We start from the raw sequence: 21,450 nt of genomic DNA, 5'->3' as shown, positions 1-21,450 counted from the left end.
AATTACATCCCACTGCCTCCTCTTACTGATGGGCCCCCTCAGCTGCAGTGTCCCATAGCAGCTGTTACTCCTGCTACGTCAGTAATTACATCCCACTGCCTCCTCTTACTGATGGGCCCCCTCAGCTGCAGTGTCCCATAGCAGCTGTTACTCCTGCTTCGTCAGTAATTACATCCCACTGCCTCCTCTTACTGATGGGCCCCCTCAGCTGCAGTGTCCCATAGCAGCTGTTACTCCTGCTACGTCAGTAATTACATCCCACTGCCTCCTCTTACTGATGGGCCCCCTCAGCTGCAGTGTCCCATAGCAGCTGTTACTCCTGCTACGTCAGTAATTACATCCCACTGCCTCCTCTTACTGATGGGCCCCCTCAGCTGCAGTGTCCCATAGCAGCTGTTACTCCTGCTTCGTCAGTAATTACATCCCACTGCCTCCTCTTACTGATGGGCCCCCTCAGCTGCAGTGCCCCATAGCAGCTGTTACTCCTGCTTCGTCAGTAATTACATCCCACTGCCTCCTCTTACTGATGGGCCCCCTCAGCTGCAGTGTCCCATAGCAGCTGTTACTCCTGCTTCGTCAGTAATTACATCCCACTGCCTCCTCTTACTGATGGGCCCCCTTGGCTGCAGTGTCCCATAGCAGGTGTTACACCTGCTATGTTGGTAATTACATCCCACTGCCTCCTCCTACTGATGGGCCCCCTCAGCTGCAGTGTCCCATAGCAGGTGTTACACCTGCTACATTGGTAATCACGTCCCTGGGAGGATGTTTCTTCTTCTTGTACACTGTAGGATACCCCAGGCAGAACTTTAATCTGAAAGTTTATTGTACAGTAATGTGCAGTAAGTTAAGCAAGAGTTTCACTTAGTGTCCTTGATTCTCCTGAAACTGGTTGTCTAGGTTATTTACCATCCATCGGTAAGATGAATTGTGCTGGACTGTGTGTAGTACAGAGAGAAAATATTCATGGTAAATACATTTGGTAAGGACAATATTTAATTGTAAGTTTAAAATTGAAAGAGGACAACAATTCCCTGCTGGCAAAACAATGTAGACAGAATTCATGTGAGGGTCATAAGTTGACACAAACCAAGTAGAAGCTCAAGGTCAATAAATCTCACTTTGTACAAATCCAAATGAAAACATTTTGTGAAACAGTCTAATATGAAAATACTCAATTTGCACCAATTTACATGAAAGGCAACTAGAAAGACAGTAAGAACAATATTTTGCAACGGTATGGCAAGTTTATACTTGTCTGATAATATGGGTTATACTTCGGTCTCCTAGGAGCATATTCAATAAGGTCCGGAGATCTTGGTTACGCTGCGGCTGCGCAATAATTAAAGTAATACGATACGACAATAAGGGGGCGAAGGGAAATCCACATTATTGTAGTTCCATGTAGTACCTTCGCTGGCCATTCCAGAGTGTAACTGCGATCTCAGGACCTAATTGAATATGCCACGTGGTGCTCTCCTGTTCTGCTGTGGTTGCTGGGGTATTCAGCATCCTCATGTAAGGGGAACTGGAAAAAAAATCACACCATGCAATCAGTACACAATAGTACAGTAATTATAGAAAAATGTACATGGATGGCAAATAGAAAAAGGCTCACTTTTACATGTGCCTGAAACTGTTTTGTCCTCAGATACATAGATTTGCTGGTGTGTGGACAATCAGTGTGCACCTATAAGGAGATATGACTAAAACATGATCATACCATGTAGCCATTGGCAAAAATAGAAGAATAGATGAAAAATAGCTAGATACACAAATACAAACATTGATATTGAAGATAATTAGAAAAAAGGCTCTGTCAAATCAGCCACTTTTTGGGAGCACTAATGCCTGGTTCTATGCTTACTGGTCTACATTTAGTCTGGTTCTATGCTTATAGGTCCATACCCAGTCCGGTTCTATGCTTACAGGTCCACACCCAGTCTGGTTCTATGCTTACAGATCCACATCCAGTCCGGTTCTATGCTTACAGGTCCACATCTAGTCCGGTTCTATGCTTACAGGTCCACACCCAGTCCGGTTCTATGCTTACTGGTCTACATTTAGTCTGGTTCTATGCTTACAGGTCCATACCGAGTCTGGTTCTATGCTTACAGGTCCACACACAGTCCGGTTCTATGCTTACTGGTCTACATTTAGTCTGGTTCTATGCTTACAGGTCCATACCCAGTCTGGTTCTATGCTTACAGGTCCACACCCAGTCCGGTTCTATGCTTACAGGTCCACACCCAGTCCGGTTCTATGCTTACAGAGCCACATCCAGTCCGGTTCTATGCTTACAGGTCCACATCTAGTCCGGTTCTATGCTTACAGGTCCACACCCAGTCCGGTTCTATGCTTACTGGTCTACATTTAGTCTGGTTCTATGCTTACAAGTCCATACCCAGTCCGGTTCTATGCTTACAGATCCACATCCAGTCCGGTTCTATGCTTACAGGTCCACATCTAGTCTGGTTCTATGCTTACAGGTCCACACCCAGTCCGGTTCTATGCTTACTGGTCTACATTTAGTCTGGTTCTATGCTTACAGGTCCATACCCAGTCTGGTTTTATGCTTACAGGTCCACACCCAGTCCGGTTCTATGCTTACAGGTCCACACCCAGTCCGGTTCTATGCTTACAGATCCACCTCCAGTCCGGTTCTATGCTTACAGGTCCACATCTAGTCCGGTTCTATGCTTACAGGTCCACGCCCAGTCCGGTTCTATGCTTACTGGTCTACATTTAGTCTGGTTCTATGCTTACAGGTCCATACCCAGTCCGGTTCTATGCTTACAGATCCACATCCAGTCCGGTTCTATGCTTACAGGTCCACACCCAGTCCGGTTCTATGCTTACTGGTCTACATTTTGTCTGGTTCTATGCTTACAGGTCCATACCCAGTCTGGTTCTATGCTTACAGATCCACATACAGTCTGGTTCTATGCTTACAGGTCCACATCTAGTCCGGTTCTATGCTTAGAGATCCACATCCAGTCCGGTTCTATGCTTACAGGTCCATATCCAGTCCGGTTCTATGCTTACAGGTCCACACCCAGTCCGGTTCTATGCTTACAGATCCACCTCCAGTCCGGTTCTATGCTTACAGGTCCACATCTAGTCCGGTTCTATGCTTACAGGTCCACACCCAGTCCAGTTCTATGCTTACTGGTCTACATTTAGTCTGGTTCTATGCTTACAGGTCCATACCCAGTCCGGTTCTATGCTTACAGATCCACATCCAGTCCGGTTCTATGCTTACAGGTCCACACCCAGTCCGGTTCTATGCTTACTGGTCTACATTTTGTCTGGTTCTATGCTTACAGGTCCATACCCAGTCTGGTTCTATGCTTACAGATCCACATACAGTCCGGTTCTATGCTTACAGGTCCACATCTAGTCCGGTTCTATGCTTACAGATCCACATCCAGTCCGGTTCTATGCTTACAGGTCCATATCCAGTCCGGTTCTATGCTTACAGGTCCACACCCAGTCCGGTTCTATGCTTACTGGTCTACATTTAGTCTGGTTCTATGCTTACAGGTCCACATCTAGTCCGGTTCTATGCTTACAGGTCCACATCTAGTCCGGTTCTATGCTTACAGGTCCATACCCAGTCTGGTTCTATGCTTACAGGTCCACACCCAGTCCGGTTCTATGCTTAGAGGTCCACACCCAGTCCGGTTCTATGCTTACAGGTCCACACCCAGTCAGGTTTTATGCTTACAGGTCCACATCTAGTCCTGTTTAATGCTTACAGGTCCATACCCAGTCTGGTTCTATGCTTACAGGTCCACACCCAGTCCGGTTCTATGCTTATAGGTCCATACCCAGTCCGGTTCTATGCTTACAGGTCCACACCCAGTCCGGTTCTATGCTTACAGGTCTGCACCCAGTCAGAATCTATGCTTACAGGTCCACACCCAGTCCGGTTCTATGCTTACTGGTCTACATTTAGTCTGGTTCTATGCTTACAGGTCCATACCCAGTCTGGTTCTATGCTTACAGGTCCACACCCAGTCCGGTTCTATGCGCACAGGTCCATGTATAGTCTTGTCCAGTCTAGACATTACCATATCTAGTCCAGTCCAATGCGTACAGTTCCACATCCAGCCCGCAGTCCAAGGGGTAGAAGTCTACATCCAATACAGTTCATTTGAACAGGTAGCAATAACAGAACAGAAATTGTCACAGCAAATGCACCTGGATGCTTTCGCCAGTGAAAGCTGAATTATCTTACTTCCAACAGGGTTATCCCCAGAAATAACAATGGTAAATACGCCCCTTTGTGCCTTTTACTGTATTTTGAAAGAATTTGTATGCTTCACCTCAAAGGCGCAGTAACTCATGGAGAACCCAAGCGGACACAAGTAGCACTACATATATCAGGAAAAACTTATTTGACATGTAATACAGTGGTTTTCTACAGAGTTATCTGTATAGTTTTTATACCCTTTACTGTATACTTTAGGTATAGATCTATATAGTCCGAAGGAGACAGAACTATGCCTGGGAGACTGCTGTGTCTGATGGAACGGCCATGGCACCCATCAAAGTTGAGTGGACATCCTATTTAAACGTTCCTTTGTCATTTCTGCGTTTCAATGCCACATTAACATATATGAGCTCATGACGATAGAGCAAATTGACTATTTCTCCTGGCTTCAGTTTAATTCATATTAATCCTCGTTAATGGTTTTTTTTCCAGTGGTTCAGTAGATATTTGAAATGCAGCAATACCATTTTTAAAGTGAGTGTTTTAAAGGTTATCCTGAAATTAAAAGGTCATCACTGCATTCAACTGTTTTCCGTTAGCCATATGCTTGAAATCCAACTTAAAGTAGACAGTATTCAATCACTCCCGATATTGTTTATACTTTTGGCTTCATGAATGATTGCTCTGCAACTTACACTAATTAGTGCACCAAGAATGTCTTGCAGAGCTTCACGCTGAGCATGTTGAGCTTCAGATATCCTGCCTTCCCTCAGTCAGACCAGGCCTGTCATTACTCTTCATGTCTTTATGGCAAAAACTACTAGGATCAACAGCAATCTGGTATAAACACAATGCGTCATTGCAAAACGAGCTCCTCCGTGGAAAAAAACTATAAAATGGTGTTGACCTTTTTTCGTTATTGTATTGATAAATAGATAGATATGTGAAACAATGTTATAAAGCTATAAGTCCAGGCAAAATAAGCATTGGGTGCATTTTGAATATAATTAATACAATTTTAGGTTCCAAGCTGAATTTAAGTATCAAAGAGAAAGTACTGGGATTGTGCAGTACTTATAGAGACCACTAGAGGCTGCTGTAACTAATGAACAGAATCTGCAGGAATATGGCAGCTAATTAATCATGAAACTGTTTTTTCTGTGCGGTGTATTTATCACCCTTGGAAAAAGAGTTGATCTTGTCACAGGATATCTCAGTTGCAAAGACAATTCAAGCTTTATAACACTCTTTTGGAACTCATTGCTGGAAAAAAAAAAGTAAAAAATAGATTAAGCTGCAATTTAACCCTTACTTATCCATATATTATTGAAAGAAAAATGCTGTAAATCACAGGGGGAGAAGTGGTTAATAGAGTTCCGGAGCACATTTTCTATTGTTTTCACTTCTTTCCACATGAAGTCATTGTAGATGTTCCATCTCAGGTTAGGCCAGATGTCAAACTATGGAGACATTGCACGATCAAAGGCAAATGTATATTAGTACATTCGGAAGACCTTTGAAAGTAGTTGTAAGATAATCTTACACATTACATTTGATGGCCAACTGCCATTTGGAATACTGATTTCCTAGATTATTTTTTGGCATGCTGTGCTTCCTCTGTAACTAGCTAATCTAATCTGCATTCACTGGAATGCAATGTCAAGCACAACTATAGTGGATGCTTCTTATGCAAACTGCAAAGCTGCTTTCCCAAGCTAGTGAAATATCTAGACTAAATAAACAGACAACAGCTAAAACCCTGACATTATAAAGAAACATTAATAGCCTGCTTACTAGAGATGAATGGTTGGGATTACCTGAAATCTGACTAAATCCGACGTTGGGCATCCAAGTAAGACCGAGTCATGACTCGGTTTCTCCCATCAAACTCGGGTCTCAAAAAGAGGCGAAACGTCATTTCCGTTATTTTTTGTGTGCAAAACTCTCACTTTCGTTCTTTCAATTGGCTTTTGACGTTCAGGGTCAACCAGGGACATAGGAAAACAATAGGAAAGCAATAGAATCCTGTCGTTATTGTAAATCAGTTCTAGAGAATAATCAGCTACAATAGTTTGCTGACCAATTGCTTTTAATGTCAATCTTAAATCGACTTTACACGGGCTACTGGCTACTGGTGTTTGTTAATACATTGCATAGATATAATAGTACTAGACAGTATATACACACTGAATTAGATAGATATCATTCTGAAATAACTAGTATATTCTTTGAGAAAAACAATGCTTTTGCTGTCAGACTATTAGCAGCAGAATCCAAAAAACAAACAGATTTCTTTTTTTTAAAGTTGAAAGTTTTTCTAATAAACGTAACCTTGTGTGGGGCAGTGACAACTGAAATCATTTTGAAAAAACTGGGTGTTTGCGTTTGAGATTCCGCTGCAGTTGCACACCCCAAAAAAAGGCTATATATTATATTATTAATTATATATTATATTCTAATCTTTTCTATTTTTCAATACTTTACTACTTTGAAAGGGTCATTCTGTGACATCCATATTTAAATTAAAAAAGGCTGTTTGTGTGTGAGGGTCAACAGCAGATAAATACCACAAAAAAATAAACAGGGTGTTCTTGTCTTTGAGTCAGAGCAGCACAACCCCCCAATAAAATATAAAACTGTTTGTTAGAAGTATATTGTGAAGCAGTGTCATAAAAATTGCAAGATAACATTACCTCCTTTCCCTATATCATTGGTCATTCTCCTAGTGTGGTGGCAGGCATCTTACAAGTAGCTCCAATCTGTTCATGTAGCATTACTCCTCTTGGTAACCATGGATTACTGTACAGATTAGGAACAGTCCAGTAACAGTACTGGCAGTAGTACTACTGTTATGACCTCTACTAGTAAAAGAGGTTATGCAGGAAGAAAGTTGACAAAAGCGATCTCAAAATCAAAATACTATTTGTCAACTTCAGTCTCAAAGAAAACATCAGCTCTTGATGTAAGGAGGAGGATTAAGAGGGAATGAATGTGGTGATTTGTCCAAAAAAAGGAAAATAGCTGACATTCCATACACCACCTGCAGTGGCAAGACAAGGCACTGTGTTCACTTTTTGCTAGTAGGGGTCCTGCTACTGCTGGTACTGGTATACGCACTAGAATGACCATTCCAAAACAGAGTGCCCAACGTGGTCGTGCATCTTCCTCAACTTCCCATGCACCACCTTGTTGCTCAGTGTATAGGTCTGCAACTGACACACTCAAAACAGCCAAATCAGTGCCTGAAGATAACACTGAGATTAAAGAACAACCTGGACACTCACATAATCCTGAGGAGAGTCTAAGGAGGGTATCCATGAGTGCTGTATGCAAGTCTGAGGTTTCAGATTCAGACATTGTAATAATAATAATAATAATAATAATAATAATAGAGCAGCTTGCTTCAAAAAGTCCTCAGCCATGTGTCAATGTGAGGTTGGGTAGTAGTAGTATTAGTGTTGATGATGATTTACTCATAGAAATTGTGGAGGCTACTATGGAAGTTGCAAATGTGCAAGTGGATGAGGGGCATAATTGTGGGTCTGAAAATGAATGTGTTGTACATGGACCAGATAATGAGGAGGATGCTGATGATTGTGTTGAAGTAAGGTAGCCACCAGTTTTACCACCAGCAGATGTCCATGATAAGCGCATTGTCATGCCAGGGCATAAGCCAAAAAATAACACATCCTGTGTTTGGAATTATTTTTATCCAAACCCAGACAACATTTGTAAAGGCAAAGATCCATTATGTTTGTAGAAAGATGTAATTATTATGATTTATTTATAATGTTTGTGGCGTATTGTCTAATTCTACTTTGTACCCCCTTTCACATGGGATGCTAATCTCAAATATATTGCTTTGATGGTTATACAGCTGTTACTACCCACTGTCCTCTAGCGGATGTATTGCTGCTAAACACATAGATTTCATTCAATTACAGCGAATGTGTTTCCCAAACAGGGATAACTATGCGTGGGTTCTCAATCTCTCCCCGTTAGACAAACAAATTTACTGCAGGTTTTATCTGTATCTGATCTGGGGTATTACCAATTCTTGTGCTGCTACAAGCTTTTTCATAGAGATTCTTTTATATTAGAAGTGTCATGCTACTGCCAATGGGCCTGATTTATTAAGGAAAGTTAAGCAAAAAGTTGAGTAAGTTTGCTTAAGTTGTCTGGACAAAACCATGTTGCGATGCAGGAGGTGCAAATGAGTTTTCTATTTTGCACATAAGTTAAATACTGGCCAACTATTGCCCAATCTGAACTGTCTGGTTTACATATTTTGTACACTTCACTAATTACTTGCAAAAACACAGTAGATGAGTGACGAGTCCTATTGTTTAATTCACAAGGACAGCTTTACAGCACATTCTAATTTCTTTTCAGTCAGATCTACCTTACTCATGCCATAAAAAGGACTTACAGTATTACCAGGTGTTTGAAAGATATGTTCTCAGCTTTCTGTGTATACTCTGCCCAATGATAAGTGCATAGTAAATAAATAGATGAATGTGCAGGCCATCTTCGTCTATTAGTTTTATCAATGTTTAACTGTACTAATTCTACCACTGTCCATCCAATGAATGCCTCCAGTTTCTGCAGCATAAGTGTCTATGATGGATGCTCTGATATGTTCTAAATTTATTGTATCATAGTCTTTGAAGTTTTTTTTTATGGGTGCAGTCCACATCCTCCTCCATCCAAATTTGTTTATATATCACCATCAAATTACGTTACACTTTACAATTGGGTATCTATCTACTTTTCTAAATCTCTACTCATGCCGCTGTGAATTTTTGCCTAGTTGGTTTCTAAAAGACATAATGCATGTTCCTTCTTTCCTGAATTGCGCCTCAGAGGATTAATGAAGGTACTTATGATCTCTAAAGGGCTTTTTGCAAGATTGACAGATCATGTTTAATTAACTCAAGATCCAAAACCAAAACATTTTGCGTTTGTTCGACAAAACCTGTAGCAAAGCCGAACATGAAGTTGGTTTAAAACCGACACCAGTTTCGAAACCAAAACACAAGGGTCAGCGCACATCTCTACTTCTTACAGACACCTGGACATACACTTACATACAGAAGTTGAACAAAGACAATATTCTATTGTATTATTTAAACAATTAAACAATATTTTGGTGCATATTAAGTATGGAAGTCATGGTCCTATTTCATTTTACTGTATATGATTAATTATATTGTATTAATCTTGACTTTTGGCAATTATTTTACTAAAAAAAAACTATTAGCAAATTAGATACATATTTCAAATACACTAATAGCAGTTTTGCTAAATTGTCAATTTGAATCCACCCTGCACTGCAATAGGATTCAGTTACAAGAATTTTATGCATTAGGACTTATTTTCACATTAGAAGATAATTTTCTTTCCATAAGACATAAAAGATAAGATTTATCGAAGGTTAAAAGCCAGCATTTCATTTCGTTCTATATGTCAAAGGGCTACCGCAATTAATAACACTATTCCCATGCCTTTACAGGATGAAGCCTATTTAACAAATATCATGAAAGTACTCATACTACTGCAATTCCTCAGATACTTAGGATGATAATAACAGGTTATTTGAATAAAACATTTTTAAATTTTTTTTTTTTTATCAATATTTATACTTTTTCTGTTTTTTTTTTTTTTTTAAAAAAGCCTGAAAGCCCAAACCAGGAATTTCAATAGGCCCCCCTAATCATTTAAAGAAAAATGAATGGTACACTAATGCTGCTTTCATAGTGCCGCCCCGGCAATATCCCACGTTTATGAAATCGGGATATTGCCGGGGGACAAGGCTTCCAGACAGGCAAATTCCCGGGTCGACCGTGTTCACAGTGAATCCGGTGTCAGGCGCTGTCTCCGCACTGACACTTGGTGCAGGAGACAGATGCCTGCACCTTCTCATCAGCTACTATCTCCACTCGCCGGTCAGCATGTCTGACCACAAAGTCTCCATCACCCAATCAGGATGCACCCTATGGTATATAGAGCACCCTCTGACACATGTTGGGTGCCAGAGTATTGGTTCACTCCTGCTCCAGCGCTTCCTGAACTTATGATCCAGTGTTCTTCGGTTCTGACTCGGCTTCATGTTACTATTCTCCTGTGTTTCGTTTTGGTACCTAGCTGTCCGGCTGGTTTGACTATTTGACTTGACCTGACTTCTCTCTGGAACCTCCATGTGTACCGCACCGCTCGTTTGGCTTTAACCTGGACTGTCTGACTACGTCTGTCTACTACTGTGGCTACATCGGTGTCTGTCTTGGAGAACCGCGAGCTGCGTACCCTCTGCATCTAAGCCCAAACTTCCTTGTGGGGGTCCCTGGTGAATACCGGGGTACGCTAGACTCCGTGCCTCCCTAGTACCGGTTAGCGGCTATCTTTGAAATTCCATGACAGCCTGGCAGACCCGGGTCTGACAAAAAATAAAAGATGCATTTTAAATAAAAGAATAAAGAAGTCCTCTTAATACCTTAGAATTTCCTCCATGCTAGCTGTCCGGCAGATTACATGAAGAAATTACGTCATTTCTATTGGCCAAGTGAGAAAATTATGCATTTAACTCGGCAATAGTGGACTCTATGACTATATAATGTAATCCAGGCGTAGGGTCCGCTGTTGCCACTTTAAATGCATAATTGTCTCCCTGGTCAATAGGAATGACGTAATTTCTTCATGTAACCTGCGGGACAGTCAGCGTGGAGGAAATACTAAGATATTAAGAGACTTTTTATTTTTATTTTTTTTAAATTAAATTTTTTTTAATACATTTTTTTTTTTTTTTTACTATTTTACACTAGTTTTTACACTAGGTTGAAAAACCTGGGACTCACCGTTCATAGTGCGGGTGTTGAAGAACCCGCATGTTCATACATTTACCCCCTGGAGTCATTCATACTGCTACCTTGACACTGGATGCCGGGGCAAAAATCCAGTGTCAAGGCTGCAGTATGAAAGGGGTATTACTCCAAAGTTGATACTAAAAGTTACTGCTAATGAGCCTGATTCATTAAGGAAAGGTAAGCAAAAAGTTGAGTAAGTTTTCTTACTCAAGTTTTCTGGACAAAACTATGTTGCAATGCAAGGGGTGCAAATTAGTTTATTATTGTGCACATAAGAAAATACTGGCTGTTTTTTCATGAAGTACACAAGTACTCGATAGCTTATTTTTACACTGAAATTTAAAGTTGATCTAGGTCATGTCCTACCCTAAATTTAAATCTGCCATCACATTTTAAATTCACCTTCCCTTCAATGCAACATGGTTTTGCCTTACTTACTTACTTACTTTCTTTTGCATAACTTTCCTTAATGAACTAGGCCCAATATTCTCAAGTATTTTCAGAAAAGTTTTAGGAACATGACAGAAATGAATTTATTCTGCCTTAGAAGATTCCACATAATAGTAGATGAAGTGAAGCAAGGACTGATGTAACTTTGTATAAATGTACAGAGCTGCAGAATATGTTGGTCCTCTATAAATAAAAGATGGTAATAATTGGAGGCCCTGCCATGCGCTGCCTTATTTAGCTGGGAGTAACTGTTTTATTCTTTACTCTACATATTGGAGTGCAGAGAATGCACAGTATAAATACTACTAAACAATCTTCTTGGTAATGCTTTGCACAACAGTACATGGTTGACAGAGATTCCTGCACAAAGATAGAACTGTAACCCATAGCGTAGCTCAGGCTATGTGGCAAAAATATCGAGACAGTGCTACTGCGGTTGCTTAGGAAGAAGAATAGCATACATTGAGGAATAGAGAAAAGAAGTCTTAATCTGTATCTGCTGCTCCCATATTTTTCTACCTAAAATAAATAAAGTAATTGTGGAGACACCAGCCATACTGTAATGTATAGTGCATATATTGAATAAATAAAAAAAAAGAAATTTATAAGTTGGTCATAAAATGTTTATTTTTCTCTATTGGTTTATAAATATTAAAAAAAAAGTTTGTATTTTAAAAAAAACCTTTAGGTGTGTTTTATTTTTTCCAAGCAAATATATAAAATATTTGATAAAGGAGTTATTGTTAGTATGGTTGATGATGTAATGCAGTGAAAGGGTTAATATGATACAATTGTCAGGATACTTCAGTGTTTAGGAGTACTAAGATCAATTAGTGTAGTTAATAAAATGAATGCATGTACGTTCGGATGTGAATTAAGAGCAAATACTTATGTATTGGAAAAAAAAAGGTGCAATTGCTCCAAAAACAGAAGAGCCACATAATCCACAATTACACTTGCGCTCGATTTCCGTCACATAAGTGAGTTACTACCGTATTCACATCAGAAAGTATTCCTCGTAATCATCTCCTCACACAAGATACGTGTGTTTTATAAATACCCAAGTTGAGTCCAAAGATGAGTCAGGCGCCATGAGACCAGTTCACAGCCAGTCATATGCCACTATCTACAGTAGTGAATGCCTCTATCCCTTTTAATATACATTGTCCATAGCTGTTGAAAGCAGCATTGGTGCTGGAGGATGTACAACCCTTTTTAACATCACCTTTGACCATCATACTAATCCTAATTTTTATATTTTTATATTTTAGAAACCCACCAGTGGGGTTTAATGTATGAAAGACCTGGAAAGTTCAGTATCGGACAATGAGATCTGCATATATTGAGCGAAGTTAGTTTAACTCACTGTGCTGTTTAATTAGCAATGTTGCCATTTAATGACTTTCACACTTCTAAACAATACTTAAAGTTATATTTTAATGTATTTGTTAAAATATATGTATCCAGATTTTTTTTTTACAGAAATAGCCTTCATTTTTGCTCACACCTCTAGGAGTCATTCATTTTTACTGTGAATACGTTAAAGACGTGCAAATTTGATTTGGAATTGAATTTGCCCCTTTGTGTAGACTCTAAGGTCAGATTCTATTGTCCGCGATGGTCCGAGGAACATCTCAGCCTCACGTTATTACCATTACTACGTTTAATTGTAACGCAGATTTTTGCTCTCACTTCTATGGGGTGCGAGTAGAAATCAGCGCTACTTCTGTCAGAAAATATTCGTGCAAGGGTCTCGGGGTCATTCCGGAGGCACCTCGCAAGGATATTTTCTGAATTGAATCTGCCCCAAAGAGAAATGTAATACACACTGCACAACTGGCCCTTTCCATCCAGGGAAAAACTAATGTTATAATTTTGAGAGTGTGCCCATAGCTATCCAGCCACAGTTGTGAGCTCCCTTGTAGACACATTAACTTCCCCCCTGACTTCATCCTGTCCTAAGCGAAGGCCTCTAATGCTCAGAGACAGATGAAAGAGGATAATAAGGACTGGGTTTATTGGATCAATGAATAAGGCTAAACCTAGCAGTATAATAGGAAAAAACTGAAACATGTATTTAATTAAAAGGACTGAGAGGTTGGACTTTGATGCAACATTTACACTTTTGCATAGTGGGCTTCTAAAGATTTTTCCAGCATTCTTGCACACTTAGTCACACTTTCACTTTGCAAGGCTGCTCCTGAGTGTGAAGAGAAGGCATTGATGTGTGTTGGGCGGCCCAACAAGGCACACCAGTGCAAAACAAAGATGTGCGTTGGGCGGCCAAACGAGGCACACCAGTGCAAAACAAAGATGTGCTTTATAAATTACCTCCGTAGTCCTATTCATGACCAATACGTCTCTACTCAGAATAATATATACTCTACTACATATTATAGGGATATTAAAAGGTATAAAGTAGAGATGAGCGGGCTCGGATTTCGCTAATCCAAGCCCACCCGAACAGTGCGGATCCGACGGGATCCGAGCACTGTTTGGGAACTTCCGGGCGCCAAATGAAGCCAAACTGAGGCTATGACATCCAAGTCTCGCGTCGGATCTCGCGAGACTCGGATCTCATAAATGCCCCGCTCGCGGCCGCCATCTTCATTCTCCCTGTGGTTAGTGAAGAGGGAGGTATTGTGCTCTCTCCTGCTGATAACTTTACTAAAGTGGTGCTTTGTCCTGCTGAGTGAATTAGTACTTTGTCCAGTGCTCTGTCCTGCTGATTTATTTAGTCTAGTGGTGCTTTGTCCTGCTGAGTGCAGTAGTACTTTTTCCAGTGCTCTGTCCTGCTGAATCCAGTGGTGCTTTGGCCAGTGTCTGTGCTGCTGAGTTCAGTGGTGCTTTTGTCCTGTATTTGTTTCTGATAAGTCCATATCAATTTGTTAATTAGCCAAAAAATCTTTTTAAAAATTTAAAAAAAATCTCCAAAAAAAAGAAAAAAAGAAATAAAAAAAAAAAAAGAAAAAAATAATTGAAAAAGTATAAAAAATATTATAGAGCAATATATTCTTGCAGTCCCAAAATAGAGGACCTGCCGTTTCTATTACTACGTTCATAATTTCTGTAGTTCCATAAAATAGGAACTGCCAGGTTTATTACTACGGTCATTGTTTGTGTAGTTCCAAAAAATAGAAACTGCCAGTTCTATTACTACGGTCATTGTTTGTGTAGTTCCAAAAAATAGGAACTGCCAGTTCTATTACTATGGTCATTGTTTGTGTAGTTAAAAAAAATAGGAACTGCCAGTTCTATTACTACGGTCATTGTTTGTGTAGTTCCAAAAAATAGGAACTGCCAGTTCTATTACTACGGTCATTGTTTGTGTAGTTCCAAAAAATAGGAACTGCCAGTTCTATTACTACGGTCATTGTTTGTGTAGTTTCAAAAAATAGGAACTGCCAGTTCTATTACTACGGTCATTGTTTGTGTAGTTCCAAAAAATAGGAACTGCCAGTTCTATTACTACGGTCATTGTTTGTGTAGTTCCAAAAAATAGGAACTGCCAGTTCTATTACTACGGTCATTGTTTGTGTAGTTCCAAAGTATAGGAACTGCCAGTTCTATTACTACGGTCATTGTTTGTGTAGTTCCAAAAAATAGGAACTGCCAGTTCTATTACTACGGTCATTGTTTGTGTAGTTCCAAAAAATAGGAACTGCCAGTTCTATTACTACGGTCATTGTTTGTGTAGTTCCAAAAAATAGGAACTGCCAGTTCTATTACTACGGTCATTGTTTGTGTAGTTCCAAAAAATAGGAACTGCCAGTTCTATTACTACGGTCATTGTTTGTGTAGTTCCAAAAAATAGGAACTGCCAGTTCTATTACTACGGTCATTGTTTGTGAGTTCCAAAAAATAGGAACTGCCAGTTCTATTACTACGGTCATTGTTTGTGTAGTCCCAAAGTGTGTGTGGTCTAGGGGTACGCTCTCTTGTGCTGCATATAATGGAGTGCAAAAAATTTGAGGATAAAGTAGGAAAAGATCAAGACCCACTTCCTCCTAATGCTGAAGCTGCTGCCACTAGTCAAGACATTGACATAGACGCTGAAATGCCATCAACGTCAGCTGCCAAGGCCGATGCCCAATCTCATAGTATAGGGTATGTAAAATCCAAAAACCCAAAGTTCCCAAAAATTAGCAAAAAAATAAAATTGAAATCATCTGAGGAGAAACGTAAACTTGCCAATATGCCATTTACGACACGGAGTGGCAAGGAACGGCTTAGGCCCTGGCCAGTGTTCATGACTAGTGGTTCAGCTTCACCCATGGATCTAAGCACTTCTCCTCCCCCCCCCCTCTAACAAATTTAAGAGACTTAAGCTGTCATCAACAACTAGTCCAAGTCCAGCGAGTCCAAGGGTTTTTGTGGTTGCGAAGCCTGACCTTCCCATCACTGTACGGGAAGAGGTGGCTCCTTCAACCATTTCCAGCACGCCCTCTGCATGTGCTGGAAGGATCACCCACAGTCCAGTTACAGATTTGGCTAATGAAGGTGTGAATGTTGTACACCGGGAGGAGGATATTGATGTAGCTGGCGCTGAGGAGGAACTTGACGAGGAGGATGCTGATGTGGTTATCATAAATGAGCCACCAGGGGGGTAAACAGTTGTTGTCCATGGGATGAAAAAGCCCATCGTCATGCCTGGTCAGAAGAAAAATGTGGTTGTACCCACTGTCCACTTAACCACAGACATGTGGACAAGTGGTTCAGGGCAAACTAAGGACTATATGACTGTGACAGCCCACTGGGTAGATGCATTGCTTTCCGCAGCAACAGCAGCAGCTGCATCAGTAGCAGCATCTCCACAACGGCTGCTCGTGCCAAGGCCGGCAACATTGTGTATCACAGGTTTTAATAAGAGGCACAACGCTGACAACCTCTTAGAAAAACTGAGGGAAATAATCTCGGAGTGGATTACCCCACTTAGACTCTCCTGGGGATTTGTGGTGTCAGACAACGCCAGTAACATTGTGCGGGCATTACATATGGGCAATTTCCAGCACGTCCCATGTTTTGCCCACACCGTTAATTTGGTGGTGCAGCATTACCTGAAGAGTGACAGGGGTGTGCAGGAGATGCTTTCGGTGGCCCGCAAAATTGCTGGACACATTCGGCATTCTGCTAGTGCCTACCGCAGACTCGAGCAACATCAAAAAAGGCTGAACCTGCCCTGCCATCACCTCAAACAAGAGGTTGTGACGCGCTGGAACTCCACCCTCTATATGCTGCAGAGGATGGAGGAGCAGCAAAAGGCCATTCAAGCCTACACAGCCACCTACGACATAGGAAAAGGAATGGGGATGCGCCTGAGTCAAGCGCACTGGAGACTGATTTCCGTGTTGTGCAAGGTTCTGCAGCCGTTTGAACTTGCCACACGAGAAGTCAGTTCCGACACTGCCAGCTTGAGTCAGGTCATTCCCCTGATCAGGCTGTTGCAGAAGCAGCTGGAGAAAGTGAGGGAGGAGCTGGTAAACCATTGCAATTCCACCAAGCATGTGTAACGGACTTACCTAATCCCCGCCGCTCCGTCCAGAAGCCGCACTTCCGCATCCAGGACCACGTGACCGTACCCGGAGGCGGTCACATGACCACAACCCAGAGGCGGGGATTTTGAATCCCCTTCAGCATAAAAACCTCACTCTGGCACTCGCTGAGTGTCAGAGCAACACTTACCTGTTCCTGGCTCCTGTTCTTCGTGGATTGCAGTGCCTTCCAGTTTCCAGTGTCTTCCTGTGTGCGGATCTCTGCCTGTTTGACTTCCCTGGTTCTCCTATCCCTGTGTACCGACCCGGCTTGCTGACCATTCTCCTATTCTTGTGACCCGTGTACCGAACCTGGCTTGTTGACTCCGAGTTGCCTTCTGATTCTGCCTGTCTCCATTCCTGTGTACCGAACCGGCTTGTTTGACTCCGCTACCTCCGCTTCACTCCGCTGTACTAGATCTTGGGGCGAACCTGGGGACCGCGACCTGCGACTCCTGGCAGCGAAGCCCACCCCGCCTTGCGGCGGTTCTTGGTGAACACCGGGGAGATCGTTAGACTTCGCACCTCAGGTAAGCCAGCGCTAATCAAGATTAGTAATATAGTATCCAGAATCTGTTACAGCATGTAGCTCTTGTGGATGAAGCCCTTCGTACGCTTTGCCAGTATCCGAGGGTGGTCACTCTTTTAAAGTCAGAGGAATAAATTCTGGCCACCGTGCTCGATCCTCGGTTTAAAGCGTATGTTGTGTCTCTGTTTCCGGTGGACACAAGTCTACAGAGGTGCAAAGACCTGTTGGTCAGGAAATTGTCCTCTGAAGAGGACCTTGACATGCCAACAGCTCCACCTTCATTTTCTTCCACACCTAAGGCTGCGAGGAAAAAGCTCAGTTTTCCTAAAAGACCCGCTAGCAAGGATGCAGACAACATCTGGTCCGGACTGAAGGATCTGCCAACCATTGCAGACATGTCTACTGTCGCTGCATTGGATGCTGTCACAATAGAAAAAATGGTGGAGGATTATTTTTCTGACACCATCCAAATAGACATGTCAGACAGTCCATATTGTTACTGGCAGGAAAAAAAGGCAGTTTGGAAGCCCCTGTACTAACTGGCTCTATTTTACCTGAGTTGTCCCCCCTCCAGTGTGTACTCGGAAAGAGTTTTTAGTGCAGCGGGGAACCTGGTCAGTGAGCGGTGAAGGAGGTTGCTTCCGCAGAACGTTGAAAAAATGATGTTCATAAAAATGAATTATGAATTCCTCAATCAAGTACAGCACTGGCCTCCAGATACTACAGAGGGACCTGTGGTTGTGGAGTCCAGCGGGGATGAATTGATAATGTGTGAGGATGAGGAAGTACACACTGAAGGGGGAGAGGAATCAGAGGATGAGGATGAGGACGACATCTTGCCTCAGTAGAGCCAGTTTAGTTTGTACAGGGAGAGATGAATAGCTTTTTTTGTGTGGGGGCCCAAACAAACCAATCATTTCAGCCACAGTAGTTTGGTAGGCCCTGTCGCTGAAATGATTGGTTTGTAAAAGTGTGCATGTCCTATTTCAACAACATCAGGGTAGGTGGGAGGGCCCAAGGACAATTCCATCTTGCACCTTTTTTTTTTCTTTGCCAGCTTGTTTTGTGGGGTCCAAACAAACCAATCATTTCAGCCACAGTTTGGTAGGCCCTTTTGCTGAAATGATTGGTTTGTTAAAGTGTGCATGTCCTTTTTCAACAACATCAGGGTGGGTGGGAGGGCCCAAGGACAATTCCATCTTGCAACTCTTTTTTTTGGCATTATGTGCTCTTTGGGGCCTAGTTCTGTCTCCATCAGAGATATTCCTGCAGGCCATGTCACCAGCACAGCTATATTGGTGTTAGACGTGTGCTGCATACTCTGTCTGATTTAGCAGAAGCTAGGCATTGCCCTTGATAAGCAAATAGGCTTTCCGTGATATTACATTGTCAGGGATTAGGCTAAACAGAGTGTCATGGTATTTGAGATCCCTACCTCAGTAACTGCCATTTTTATTACTACGTTCTTTCTTTCTCTAGTTCAAAAAAGGAGTAACTGACGATTCTATTAATACTTTCTTTATTTCAGTAGTTCCAAAAATAGTAACTTCCATTTATATTACTACGTTCTTTGTTTTTGTAGTTACAAAAAAGAGGAACTGCCATTTTTATTACTACGTTCTTTCTTTCTGCAGTTCCAAAAAAGAGTAACTGCCATTTTTATTACTACGTTCTTTCTTTCTGTAGTTCAAAAAAATAGTAACTTCCATTTATATTACTACATTAATTGTTTGTGCAGTCCCAAAAAAGAGGAACTGCGGTCTTAACATCTATGTTGGTTTTAGACGTCCATCCGGTGTCCGCCATCTGTGCAGTGGAATTCAGACCTGTTGAGGGTGATATATTGTGGCCCCGATACCAAATTGGGTACCGGGGCCACTCCACTACGCAGTCCAGATAGATGCGTATCAGATATTTAACTACATTCAGTGTTGGGGGCAAATCCAAAAATAATTAAAATGCACTGTCATGATCGAAAACAAGAGGTATTGACACGCTAAAACTCCACCCTCTATATGCTGCAGAGGATGGAGGAGCAGCCATATGTGCAGTGGAATTGAGACCAGTTAGAGGAGGTATTGTGGCCCCAGTACCAAATTGGGTACCAGGGACACTCCACTACGCAGTCCAGAAAGCTACCGCGGTGCAACGTTTTGGACTAAAAAGAATATTGTGAGGTGTTCAGAATAGACTGGAAATTAGTGGAAATGATTGTTATTGAATGTTATTGAGGTTAATAATAGCGTAGGAGTGTAAAAAAAACAAAATAATGTATTTTAGCGCTTTTTATGCTTTTTTAAAAATAAATCAGAACCCAAAACCCTAAATCAGAACCAAAACCTTTCGTCAGGTGTTTTGGCAAAACAAATCAGAACCCAAAACCTCAAGCTAATCAGAACCCAAAACCCAAAACCCTAAAAGTGCCTGGTGCACACCCCTAGTATAAAGTTTGTTTACCATCTATTCTATCATTGTACAGATCACAGAACTCTGAGCTAACGTTTAATATCCGATATAACCTCTACTGCAGTATATGCTACTCCTTATAATCCTATACTGCATTATACACTACACTGCAGTCAATTGTCCAAGCCTGCGCTACACTAAATTGCTCCAACCAGGCCAGTGGAGATGACCAACAACTGCCTACAGGTCTCCTGTTCTTGCTGTTTGGCCGCTGCTATGGCTGTGTGTGAGCAGCAGTCAGTGATAGGAGCTGAACAATCAGTTGGGAGATGAGCCACATGCACAGAAATCCTATGCCTACCAGCTTAGCTTTAGCAGCAGTCTGAATGTATGTATACAGGTCACAAAGCTCTGAGGTGACTTCTCATATCATTATATTTCACAACAGGGAGTGCAATGTTCCCTATAATATAGTCATTTAATCTGAGACACACACACACATACACACTAAAACACACAAACAGACTGACACAGAGCCAGTGACACTGTCGTAGACTGACAGACTGACATTAAAACTTACAGTCTGACATTGACACAAACTTATGTTGAAGTTGACATTGACATGCACTGACATTGACACAGGCAGACTTATGTTGTAATTTACACTGACACATTGACATTGATACAGACATACTGACATTGACACTGACCCACTCGACAGAAACAGACTATCTCAAGGATACTGACATTCATACAGAAACACTGCTCACGTAATTTCATTATTAAGCCTCATTCAGTACAATCAAGTCATTGTCGCTGTCTTCCCTGCCATGGTACCTTTATTCTAACTAGAGATGCTCAGGCTCGGTTTTCTGAAAACCGAACCCACCCGAACTTAGGGGATCCGAGTAGGCTCGCGAGCCGGCTCGGTACTTTCACGCATCCTCGGATCAGAATCGAGGCAAAACGTCATTGTTGCGTTGTCAGATCTCGCGGGTCTTTGATTCCATAAGTACCTCCCTCCCCAGGAGATCCAGCACCATTGCTCACACAGAAACAGGGGTAGCAGTGTTCTTGTCACTCTCCAGTCTCCAGTGACATTGCGCAGTGCCATTGTTCACACAGAAACAGCGGTAGCAGAGTTCTTTTCACTCTCCAGTCTCCAGTGCCATTGCTAACTGCCATTGCTCACACAGAAACAGGAGGGGTAGTAGTGTTCTTGTCACTTGACAAAAATTGATTGGAAATGACTGGAAATTAATGTTGCTGAGGTTAATAATAATGTAGGAACAAAAAAAGAGTCAAATTATGTAATTTTAGCAAAAGAAATAGAGATTTTAGAAAAAAAGGGATCTAAAACCAAAACCAAAACACATGAGGGTGGTTTTGCCAAAATCAAAACAAAAGCCAAAACACAAAGTTAATCCAGATCCAAAACCAAAACTAAGACACGGGGGT

The sequence above is a fragment of the Mixophyes fleayi genome, chromosome 3 (genome assembly GCF_038048845.1).
Source record: "Mixophyes fleayi isolate aMixFle1 chromosome 3, aMixFle1.hap1, whole genome shotgun sequence".
Lineage (NCBI taxonomy): Eukaryota > Metazoa > Chordata > Amphibia > Anura > Limnodynastidae > Mixophyes > Mixophyes fleayi.
The sequence above is the reverse complement of the archived record's forward strand: the minus strand, read 5'-3'. Positions refer to the sequence as shown.